Source organism: Pinus tabuliformis, chromosome 4_2 (assembly GCF_031772625.1).
Source record: "Pinus tabuliformis cultivar Carrire ecotype Pingquan chromosome 4_2, CPIR1, whole genome shotgun sequence".
In the NCBI taxonomy this organism is placed as follows: domain Eukaryota; kingdom Viridiplantae; phylum Streptophyta; class Pinopsida; order Pinales; family Pinaceae; genus Pinus; species Pinus tabuliformis.
Genome location: NC_142304.1, coordinates 549,857,930 through 549,870,803, shown reverse-complemented (window position 1 = coordinate 549,870,803; position 12,874 = coordinate 549,857,930).

Here is a 12,874-nt window from a genome sequence, read left to right as displayed (position 1 = left end):
GAAACTATCTTTGATAATTTCCTCTCTTATTTAAAATTAGATACATTCTAAGTTTTAAATAGGCCTTTATTGGTTTATAATGATAAAACAGAAGACCTTTCCAAATCCGCTTTTATAGTTAACTCGTCTGTCATAGGTAGAGCCTCTACTGCCAGCAAACGTTCATAGTTTCGACAGGGATACCTTTAAACCATATTATTGTCCATTATTCCATCCATTTAAGAGTGTGATTAACAGAATGAATTCAAAACATGTTTTCATATTTTGTATTTCCTTTCCTTTTTCTGTTATTGCTAAGATAAAAAGCCATTGTCCTGGTTTGGTGGCCAACTGTTGACAATGCCATTCACTGGTAGTAATCTAACCGAACAAGCTGGCTCGTGATGAGACCCCTTGTCTTATAATTCTAAGCCATTACCCTGTTTTGGTATGCAGTATTGGTAATGTCGGTTAAACTATTTCCCGATGATCATGGTAAGCAGGCTTGTAATAAGACCTCTTATCTTTTATATCAAATATTTTAGAATTACACTCTGAGTAACCATAAACTTTGGTGAATGGGATGGACAATTTTCTCCTTAAGAGTAAATGGATGACAGGGTAAGAGTTGAAGATGCTGAAATTGGATTATTTTATGTTTTGATATTGATAACCTTTTTATGGCCAATTTGAAAACAGAAAATGATTTACAATACTTCTAAACTTTGAGAAGAGTTTACAAAAATTGAAGTATGTTTTCGGAATGCAATTATACCTAGTTTCCTAGAAATTGTTCCTCTTATCTAAGACTTCTATTATTTTAAAAGTAAATATCATTAGTACTTCTGTTGAGCAACTTTTAAGTACAGCAAGGTCAATGGAAGATACCTTACAACTTTATTTTCTAATGGTCCTACAAACTACAAAATTCTATCAAAAAGGAGAAGGGGTTACCTTCTCAATTGAAGAATTTCTTTAAGATAAGGCCATTAACAGGGAGATAATCTCTCAAACCTAATAAATCTTGTAATATGAAGGTCGAATGGCCTATCTTCTCACAGATCTGAAATGGCCCAAGCCACATCTTCTAGAACTTGGTGTGTTTTCCCTTGTCCTCATGGGCTTTGTCCCATTTCAGAACTAAATCACCGACTTGAAATTGTTTTGAACCGGATGAGACTAAATCAAAGGATGACTTGATGATTTGCTGATGTTTTGCATGAATAAGCTTGGATTTTTCTCTTTCCTCTTCTAATTTTAGAATTTGGTCATGTCTAAGTTGAATAGAAGAAGAAGGGCTTTCCTCAATAAACTGAACTAGGGCTAGGGAAGGAAAGACAAGATTTGTTGGTAACACTGCTTCTTTTTCATACACAAGGTTGAACGGAGAGGAACCTATGGAAGCTTTCTGTGTTATCCTATCAGCCCATAGTGCAAATATTAAGGATTTGTGCCATTTTTTATGATCCTGTTCGATGGTTCGCTTAATAATTTTAATCAGATTTTTATTTGTAGATTCTGCTAAACCGTTACCCTGGGGATAGTAATTAGTAGGATATTTTAATTTAAATCCTCTTTTAATAGTGAAATCAAACATAGCATTTCCTGAGAAGTAAGATGCATTATCAAAAACAGGAGCATTTGGGACACCAAACCTGGTAATGATGAATTGATCTATGAATTCAATGATTGCCTCAGAATTTGTTGTCTTCAAAGGAATTGCTTCAACCCACTTAGTAAAATAATCAGTGGCAGTAAGGATATACTTATGCTATTTGGAAGAATGAGGAGTAATTTCCCCAATGATATCCAATCCCCATTGCTCAAATGGCTATTCAATGTTGACCGGTTGCAAAGGGAAAGCTGGTTTTCTTTGCCTTCCACTAGAAGTTTGACAATTTCGGCATTTCCTTACATATTCATGAGCATATCTAAACAGAGTGGGCCAATAATATCTAGCATGAATGATTTTGTGGGCTGTTTTGTCAGCTCGAAAATGTCCTCCTGCTGGTCCATCATGTAATTCCTGCAAAACCTTTTGTGCTTCAGGTTTTTCTAGGCATCTTAATAAGATTGAATCATGATTTTGCCTAAAAAGCACATCATCAATAATTGTGAAATTTTTTGCTTTTAATCTAATGGCCCTTTTGTTTTTGTAAGACAGGTTAGGAGGTGCATATCCATTTTTCAAATAAAATATTAAGTCATCATATTGTGACTCAGAATCAGTAATACTTATCTGATTGATTTCTTCGGTTTGATCTGTATCACCTGATTCTGGAATGTTGGATGCTCCTACCAATAACCTGCAAAAACCTTGGCCTCTAACAATCTTTGCTGGTTTAATTTTTAAGTCATATTCTTGAAGTGTTGTAACCCAATTTGCCCTTTTTTCACCTAGTTCCCTTTGGATTAATAGTTGCCTTATTGCAGGGAAAGGAACTATAACTTTTGTGTGGGATTTTAAAAGGAAGGGTTTGTAATGTTTGACAGCTTTATATACAGCAAAGGCTTGTTTTTCTACTTCCGAGTAATTCAATTCATCACCCTGAAGATTTGAACTATAGAATGAAATGGGTGCTTCCAAATTGTGATCATTAAGCTGTGTGAGTACTGCTGCATAAGACAACTTGGATGCGATAGTATACAGTGTGAAATGATTAGAAAAATTAGGAGTATTTAAGGCTGGGGCATTTATTATTGATTGTTTGATTAAATCAAATGCTTCCTTTTCTGCTGATCCCCACTTAAAGACTGAAATTTTCTTAATCATATTTTGAAGTGGCAAAATGATTTGAGAAAAGTCTGGAACAAATCTTTTGACAAAATTGATTTGGCCTAAAAATGACTGCATGGATTTTTTATTATGAGGGAAAGGGATTTCAGAGATTTCTTTGATCCTGTCAGGATCAATATAAATGCCATCTTTAGACACAATAAAGCCTAAGATCTTTCCTTGGTCAAGAGCGAAGAAATATTTTTTAGGTTTAAGAGAAATACCATATCTTTTGCAGTGTTGAAAGATTTGATTTAAATCATGCAAATGATTGGACTTCTCCTTATAAAATACAGTAATATCGTCTAGGTAGACGACTACTGTCCTATTAATCAACCCTTTAAAAGATATATACATCGCTCTTTGGAACGTCTCTCCTGCATTAATAAGTCCGAAGGGCATTTTCTGATACGCATATGTTCCCCATTTTGTTCTGAATGTGGTTTTGAGTTGGTCATCAGGATGGACCAAGACTTGGTTATATCCTGAGAAACCGTCCAGAAAGGACATTAACTCAGAGCCTGCTACTGATTGGAGTATCTGCTCCATGGTAGGTAATGGTAAATTATCTTTTAAGTTCGCCTTGTTCAAATTTCTGAAATCTATACAAATCCTAATGTCGCCATTTTTCTTTCTGACTGGCACCATATTGGAGACCCAGTTTGAGTGCCGAACGGGAAAAATAATCTTAGCTTTCAGGAGTTTATTAAGTTCAGATTTTATTTGACTCTCTAAGTTCGGATGTATTTTTCTCAATTTCTGCTGAACTGGTTTTTGTTTGGGAAGCATTGGAATGGTATGCTGGATGATGGATGTATCATATGTCTTTAAATCATCATATTTCCAAGCAAAAACCTATTTATTTTTCCTTAACAGTTTAATGAATGCTTCCTTTTCTTCCAAGGAAAGTCCTAATCCTAAATTAATGTTTTGAGGAGTTTGCTCAGTGCCAAGGTTTATCAACTCAAACCTTAGGGTAGAACTTTGGAGCTTTGCATTAGTCACATGTTTAAACCTGTCTTTAATATCATAAATATCCTCAAGCTTCACCACAGGCTTAGGGATTGAATTCTCCTCGGATTTACCTCTCATTTGATGGTCATGCTCATTTTCCTCGATGATTTGATCATCATAGGACTTTTCGGAAGTTAAGAACTATAAAATGTCTTCATCATGGTTGAATACTCTCCAATTAGTTACATTGTCGGGAATTGATGGCCTAAAAATCAATTCTACTGAAAATCTATCTGGGTTGTAGTCTTCGGAAGGTAGGAGCTTGGAAGCAACATTGGCTAGTAGGTCTACTGCGGAATTTTGAGACCTAGGAATAGAAGAAATATTGAATGCCAAAAAGTGGGAGGTGAGTTCATGTATCAGCGATTGATAATGTTTGAGATGGGTGGAAAGACAATGAATTGTATTCCTTACCTGTTTGATAATAATTTCAGAATCTCCAAACACTTTCAAATATTGGACCTTGAGGCCAATAGCTTTATATAGTCCTTGGACTAAGGCTTCATACTCTGTTGTGTTATTTGTGCATTCAAATTCTAACCTACAGGACAACATTGTTTTTTCCCCTTGCGGGCTAATCAAAATACATCCTGCTCCTGAGCCCTCACTAGATTTGGACCCATCGAAATATAACGATCAAAATAAAGAGGTATTAACAATTTTATTAACAGTTTTCTCAGCATCATTGAAACATCTTGACCTATCTGTTTGTGAATAATTTTCGATCTGGGATGTAAAATGGTTTACTGAGAAAGGGGATGGATGGGCAGCAAAGTTGCCAAAGAATGACTCTGATGAATAATTCCCCAAAATGTTGTTATTAAATGCTATTGGTTGGTTTTCTTGTTCAAATTCAGTAACTGTATGGGTCATATGCTTTTCCCGATCGATCCTTATTTGATTTGGCTTACCCTTATAGGGAAGCCACATATGTGACCAATCAGTAGAAATATACCCATGTAGTTTTTCAGACCAATCCCTACTCAAGATCAAACCATAAAATTCAGGTATATCGGCGATTAGGATATCAATCCTTTGTACTATTCTGGGATCAGCAGATAACCTGATAGTTACGGAATTGATCTCTCCCAAAACCTGTACTTTAGTCCTGTCCAACTGTACAATATGAATAGCAGACTTCTGGGGTTCAATGTTCAGTTTGGAACAAACTGAAGCTGGCATTATGTTAGAAGATGCCCCTGAGTCAATCAAGCAGTTGTGCAGGTTTCTATTGTAGATCTCATAGGTTAGAAGGAAAGGTGGAGTATGAGAGTTTGATCTATCTCCTATTAGGACTGCATTAGTAGCTGCGACTATACCAGAAGGTGGTTGGCCTGTATCGTTTGTAGCTTTAGCACTAGGAAGAGGTGAAGTAGGAACAACATTTAATTCTTTGAGAAGCAATTTTTGCTGATGTTTCAATTTACTAAGTTCAAACATGGTAATGTTTGCCTTGGTCTTTTTCATGTCATCAACAATATTGTAATCCATTGAATCAGACACTACCAGTGTCTTAGATGTTGATGGGATTGTTGAGGTTGAAGGTTGGTTTTGTGGAATTGTTACAGGTGACTTCTTCGGGGGTACCTTTTCCTTTGTTATAGCAGCACCTGCACTTCTTTTCTTTGAAGTTGTCTGAATGGGTTCGGAGGTACCTCTACTCCTGGTAGTGACAGGAAATGCTTCTTCTTCATTTTCTGTATCAGAGTTAGGTAATATAAAATCCCACATTCCATGACATTCAACAACTTCCTCTTCTTCATCAGTTGGTGTAGCTGTTTCTTCTTCTCCTTCTTCAAGAACTGAATCTGCATTTGATATAACATTTGGTGGTTTTGATTCAGTTTTCTTATAATTTCTAAAGGGTCTTTTGGTCGAGGTTTCAGCTACTTGTTTTTTAATTTCAACCATTTCGTTTGACATAGTCTTGAGGACCTTTTGCAGACCCTTCATGTCATATGGATATTTTGGGGTTTTCTTCTTTGAATCATATTTAAAAGAAACTTTTTTGGTTTTTCTATCTTCAAGAGCAGCTTTCTTTTCTAGAGCATTAATACGTTTCTCCACAGCAAGCGCTTCTTTCATGTTTTCAGCTAAAGTAGGTTTTCCAGCCCTGTCTACAAAAATAGCTATATTGGCAGGTAGGGTAGTTATATACCATTCGCTTCGGATTTGCTCACTTGGTTTGGAGGCCATTGGGATTTTATTCAAGAGTTTATTGAATCGGGTGTTAAATTCCTTAATTGGTTCCCTATGGTCTATCCTAAGATTGGAGATATCGTTTATTAGTGTAGCCAAAGACCTATCATCTCCATACTTAGTAAGAAATTGTTCTTGGCAAGTCGTCCAACTGGTAATGGAACCAGAAGGTAAAGAAAAATACCAGGATCCTGCTGATCCTTGCAAAGTATAAGGGAAAAGCCTAACAACAACATCTTGCTCTGTTACTCCCTTCAAGTTGACTGCCAACATGAAGTTATTAATATGTTCCTCAGCTTGCATTCCATCATCTGGGTTAAACTTGGGTAGCCATTTTTCAGGAGCATCAGGTAATGCATGCAATGGTGCAGGCATGTTGACTGCACCAGGCCTGGTCCATGGATCTGCCATTATAACAGCAGTAGTGGATGATACTACTGTTGAAATTCCCGAATATCTGGGAAGGAAATGATGTTGCGGAGTGAGCAGGTTGGGATGTTGAAGCTCCTAATCCCTGATGAACAACAATATGTAATGGGGGAGTGGATGGTTGACTTCGCACGGGGGAAGGTGAGATGGAGGATGTGGATGAAAGCTCTTCACTGTCAGATCCTTCAGTATATTTCTTCGCCTTTTTCCTTTTGGGTAAAGGGAACTCAGTGGGTTCAATACCGAGCTTTCCGCTCTGAAGTCTGGTGAGAGGATGAGGTAAATTAAACTGCGAAGTCGCACTGCTTTGAGATACCTCAGATTTCTGTGGTGAAATCGAGAAGCTCTGAAGTTTGTGGATAAGAGACTGGACCTCAGGGGATTCAAGACTTAGTTGTTCTGGAGTATGATGGGTTTGAGCAGTGGTAGTTGATTCCTCTTCTTCTTGTTTGGATACTGGAGAACCAGCATGCAATTGGGAAGTACGAGGTGATGCGGAGGGAGAATTACTCTTAGAATGGCCTGCAGATTTAGGTTTACTTGCCATTCACAGTTGGGGCCCTCCTTCTAGCACCAAAAATGTTGATGCCCCGAAAATCGTTGTATCAACATTGGGGGATAACCACCCGGTCCGGACCTTAATACAGCTCCTTTTCCGTTTGGAATGGTGGCTCCGACTGGGGATAATGGGACCAGTTTCCCAGCAATGAATAAACGGAATGAATGAATGATTGATTGACTAATCTAATGATAGGCGAATAACTTAATTTATTAGCGAAATAAGAAAAAAAATGCTACTAATCCCGGGAACTATTGTACTTTGAAGTGTAGCGCTTGATGATCTATGTTTATTAACAGGCATGTAGATGACTCCATCTAATAAACATGGACATTTATTCATTCAAGGATTACTTTGCTTAAATCGTTAAACAAAGTGATTAGCGCAATATTGCTACACTTATATATCATCGATACATATATGATCAAAAGAAAAACATCCCATAAACATCCAATAGTGGAGGGAATAAAGAAATGCTGTTAAAACACATACATATATTTGATAATAGCAAAGGCGATCAAATAACAATTCATATGAAAAGAATGAATTCAGACATAGATAATAGTACCATATGAGCTGCGAGTCACTCTCCAACATCAATCGCTATTTGAAATTCTTCCTCTAACGCAGAAATACTTTCAAACAAAGACAGTAGTGCACATTTGCGTAAAAGCTTCTTTGCCAAAATCAGAATGATTGGTCCAGTTTTATAAAAGAATATGCCTGAAGTACAGTAGTGGAACTTCAGGTTTTAAGTCAAGTACAAAACTTTACGACCCCTTCTAAAAACATGAAAGGTTCTATAAATACTAAATTAAACTAACTATCTATGAAACTGAAATCCTACTTAATTGGTATCAATTGATTTTGAACATATTCTTCTCAGCAACCTGGCAGTCGGCGGCATGAATCATCAAGTAGGTTGTTTGCCTTTAAACCTGAGCTGACTTATCACAAGCATCGGCTCCACTTCGGGCGGTCTGTTGAGGCGAGAGTTAAGCTGGGCGGCATAGGTGGCATCCTAAATATCGGTGATAATATACCCGATTGCATCTGTAAGGCATTTTAGGGCGGCTCTTTGACTGTGTGGTTTTACCAAGAAAAACCAATAGGCGTCCCATGTTAAATTGTTAATTCCAGCAATTAATCTCCCCTTTTCCTGTAGATCTGGATAACATGATTGCTCCAATGTTTTCATCGCTGTCAATTTACCTGGAGTGCATTGGGAAATCATGTTTGACAAGTAGAGAGTATTATTAACCAAATCAACCAAATTATTTGTGGTTGATTTTCAACTTGAAATTGCCCTCTCTGCTTTCATTAACTGGGACTGCCATTCTGTAAACAATATATCTTTATGTGACTCTAAAATTCTTGGTAAATTCGCCGCTTGTCCCTGATAAGTATCTTGCTAGTCAAGAAATTGAGCTATCGTTTCTTCAGCTTGATCTAATTCTATTCTAGCCTTTTCTGTTTTTTCACTTATTGATGCCGTAAATTCGCATAGTGGTTCCGCCTGGGCGATTTGTTGACATAAAAGCTTAATCTGTGCTATTAACGCGTTATTTATCTGTAATGCCTCTACTCTGAATTCAGTGATCTATGGAACACCCTTTGTCTTCTCAAGCTATGCTGATAGTTGAGAAATCTGCTCATCTTTTGTTTTCATCATTTGTTCATTTTCTGCCCTTAGTTGTGCCAAGGCTTCAGACAACTCTTTCTGCTTCTGGATTTCATTGTGATCAATCCTTTGTTTCTCTGCCTGCAATTGTTGAGTTAATTGATTATTTATTTGCTGTTGTGTTAACAATTGCTGTTCTGCTTGCTCCGCTTTTTGCTGTGCTTCTATTAGCTGTGCCTGCAATAAAAAGATTTCCTGTTCTTTTGTTTTTAATAAAAGACTCACCTCTGATGCTTTGTCTATTGTTGCTGCCGAATAGGCTCCAGCATATTGTGATAGTTTTGTTAGGTCATCAGAGGGGTCAAATTCCTCCTTCCAAACCACATTGCCCGTGACCGTCTGTTCTGGGAAAAGGGAAAGTTGATCAGTCCTTCTTCTCTTCCTCTGTCATTTTACTACAACTTTATGCCTTGGGCTATAGAAGACATCTAAGGGAGGAATCTCTTCTACCTGCAAAATGATTTGATTGGAGGGGTCCTTTGGTATTATTTCTACTTCCTTTGAACTGGGTAGGCCGTTGGTTCCACTTGGAACCTGTTGTGAAGTGGTTTCCTGTGTGTCTGCTGCTTTCGAAGTTTCGGTGTCCTTTGAACATTCCAGACTACTGATAATAGAATCAAATTGCTGCCATTCCTGGAGCAGTTTTGGATCAATATGAGTATCCACATTTACTTCTATGTTGCTCTGTTTCTGCTCTTTAGTCTGGGTCTCCTCCCGCACTTTCTCCTGCTCTTTAGTATGGGTTTCCTCCTGCGCTTTCTCTTGTTCTTTTGTTGTAACCGGAGGTTCTTTTGAATGTTGTTGTTTAGGCTCGCTTGGTTTTGTTGTTGGGGTTGTTGCTAACAGATCTAGAGGCAGAGTTTGCAACCTCTGTTCTCTAAGTCTGTTGAATTCAGTTAACCCTTCATCTTTGTATTGCATTATGGCCAGCGATCTAACCTGATACATTGATTCAGCTGAAGAGAACAGGTCGTCAAACTGGTCTTCTACATGATCAAACTTTGTTAATTTGGCCTGTTCAAGTGCATTATAGGCGACTTTGTTGGGATCAAATCGCCTACTTGGGAGAGTTGCCCGAGTTAATGATTTGATTTTTTGCAGCTTCTTTTTCTGCATGTTTGAAATCATGCAAAGTGTAAACACCACATCTCAGAGGAAAGGAGGGCCATACCTGCTTCTTATTTTTCTTGAGAGTCTGTGTAACTCCCTCGGCAATGATCTGATAGGCTATCTCCCTTGCCAGCAGTTTGTCAGGTATGTACAAAGGAAGGACATGAGGTTCGGCTTGGCTGCCGAAAATTCTTACATAAGTAAATTTCTCCTCTCCGAACCATCTTCCTATTGATGTTAAATCAATCCCTGCTTGGTAAGAAATTTTGGGAGCAGGTTTATTAAAAATAGAATAATGAATGGGTAACATGAAGCCGTTACAGACTTGGTACAAATGGTGCTTGTAGGAAGTCTTCCACAATTTCTGGTGGTATATGTGAATAGGCGTGGGGTCTTGTGGAGTCCACCTCCAGCCGAGTATAGGAAACTCAGAATTAAAACACAGGGTATCTAGAATATAGGCACTGTAGTAGAATGGGGGAATAATCCTTTCTGAGACGGAAGTTTTAGTTCTAAAACTAAGAACTGATTTCGCTAGCTTATCTGACAGTATGGTTGCCCAATCCATTATCTCGCTATTACATGCCGCTTCCATCAAGGGAACCATTTCTATAGTGAAATTAGCAGAATCATGCAACCCCCACAATCTACACATCATTATCCCAGCATAACAATACGGAGAACAAAGAGAATCCACAGAGTACTTACTAGAAGTTTCATGCTTGTGTTTCGCCGGATTTTTCCTCCATTCCCGAATGGGTTCGGATTCAGTTTCGTTCTCATTTCGGAATTTCTCCAAAAATGCCTTGTTGTATTTCTTCTCTGGCTCAGGCAAATGATACATTTGCCTTAAATCATCAGCCTTGAATGAACCGAAGATTCTCCCATCTTTGGTGCAGAAAGTTCTATCTGTAATTGGTATTTCCTCAATTTCCCACTTTACTACATCCATATATGGGAGAATTTGCTCCCGAGCCGCTATCCGATGAAGGAAAGAATCGACCAAGTCTTTCAAAGTGCCATCAGATTTTCTACTGGAACCTGCTGTAGCTTGTACTCTCGTTACCTTTGGTTCTTCGGCTTCGATCAAATTATAGGTACTTTGCCAAGTGGTTTTGGCGAGTCCTAAGCATGTAGTATCAGATATTAATCCTTTCTTTTTATTTGTTGGATCAGTGATAGCTTGTCCTGTAGCTGGTGCAGTGGAAGCAACTGTGGTTTTCTTAGACTTCTTCCCCATTCTGCTTGAATCTATTACTTCGGAAGAATTCTACACAGGAGTGAAAATAAGCGTAACACAGAGAATTGGTAGTGAAAACCAAATACGAGTGAGATATATTGATCAATGCGTGATGAGGGATTAGCTTTAAAGTGGCTGCGGATACAATCTATGAGAAGATTTTAAGACTTACTATTTCATTAAATGGCCGTTAAAACCTGCCAATCCTTTAAATGCCCATCATATCATTAATTGGCCGAATGATTTGTTTAAGCGTGCCTTGGATGTTTTGGCGGTTGAGCACAGGTAAATCACTGTTCGAAAGATAAGGCCTTTAATATGAATAAATCGTAATATCCCTCTGCTTTAACGGTTTTTTGAAGTTTGCGCTTTTGGCTTTATCGCAATCGGGCGTCGGGGAAAAACTTAAATCATTATATTGACACCTTTTGAAATCCCCGATCGCCGATAGCGATATCGCATCGCATCGCATTGGGAGTATGGGCTCTTTAAAAAGCATGCATGGTATATTACCGATCGCCGATAGCGATATCGCATCGCATCGGAGCGAAAGGAACTTTAAAAAGCATGCATAGTGTATCGTTGATCGCCGATAGCGATATCGCATCGCATCGGATCGAAAGGTACTTTAATTATGGGGACTTATGATTGCCGATATCCGATAAGCTTTTGCATGTTATCGCGTCGGAGCAAACCGATGGTTTTTTTTAAGTTATGCCTCCTTTGTCATTGTGATATGCGTTCTTGCGATCGCTTTATCGCAATGATAAAAGATTGATTATTTATATTATAAGACCAAAATTGGTTTGTCAAAAAGGTTTTTTATAATGTTTTCATTTTGTTTTTGAACCGTTTTTACAAAGTTGATACCAATCAAAACTAAAAGGGGCCTATTTCATATGATAGTTTTGTGAATAAAAATGATATGAAATGGGGGGTTGTTGTAGAGCACAACACAAACGTGAGCTACCTTCACTTACAGTCCAATGTTGTCTTGTATTTAGCTGTTTTTTTACTGGAGTGGTTTCGGATAGTATGAGTCTAGAAGGATTTCTCTCTTTACTAACACTAGCTTCAGTGTATGATCTTGGGCAGTTAACTCACATTGCCTATCCCAAGATCCTAGCCTAAACTAATGTGTGTTTACTCTAAAAAGAGTTGTTGATTGATTTTATTAGGTATATTTTAAATGTACTTCGTTAGAGTCTTCGGTAGGGTTGTTGACATATGAAGTTATATGGGACTTTGACTCAAATCATACAAAAAAAATGCTTGTAAATTTTCACTTTCGTTGAATAAGCTACTTCTACAAAGGGAGAGTCATTCATACATCAATATATATACCATGCATCCTATTCAGTAAAACACTAGCATAACCCATAGAACTTCAATTCTCACTAACAACTTTTGAAACCAAATAATGTAGATCTAACCAATTAAGCAGAAAGCAGTAAAAAAAATTGTATTTTTTTATTTTATGAAAACAAAAACTTTAAGAATTAAAGCTATTTTCTTAAAAAAAAATTGTTCAGAATGTAGATTAGTCAAACAGGCACAGCCGCAGATCCTTGATCAATCTACAAGCAGATTTCCCAATCCATGAGGTCACAGAGAAAGTTGTTTATCAAGAAATGGCTAGCTAACACTTTGTACTAGAGGCTATAGAGAGTTACTTTTAGCACTAACGCACTGTTTGTGAGGCCACAATGCTTTATAAACCACTGTTTACACTAGCAGACAGTGTTACCGAGGAAAAAGGCTCAAAAAATAGGTTGTGGGGATCAGATCTAGGGTTGAGTACTGAGAGAAGGGTGTTGTATAGTCTTGAGTGGTCAAAAAGGGAATGAAGAAGTATAGGAAGGCCTGGAAGAAAGAGAGATCTAGGAA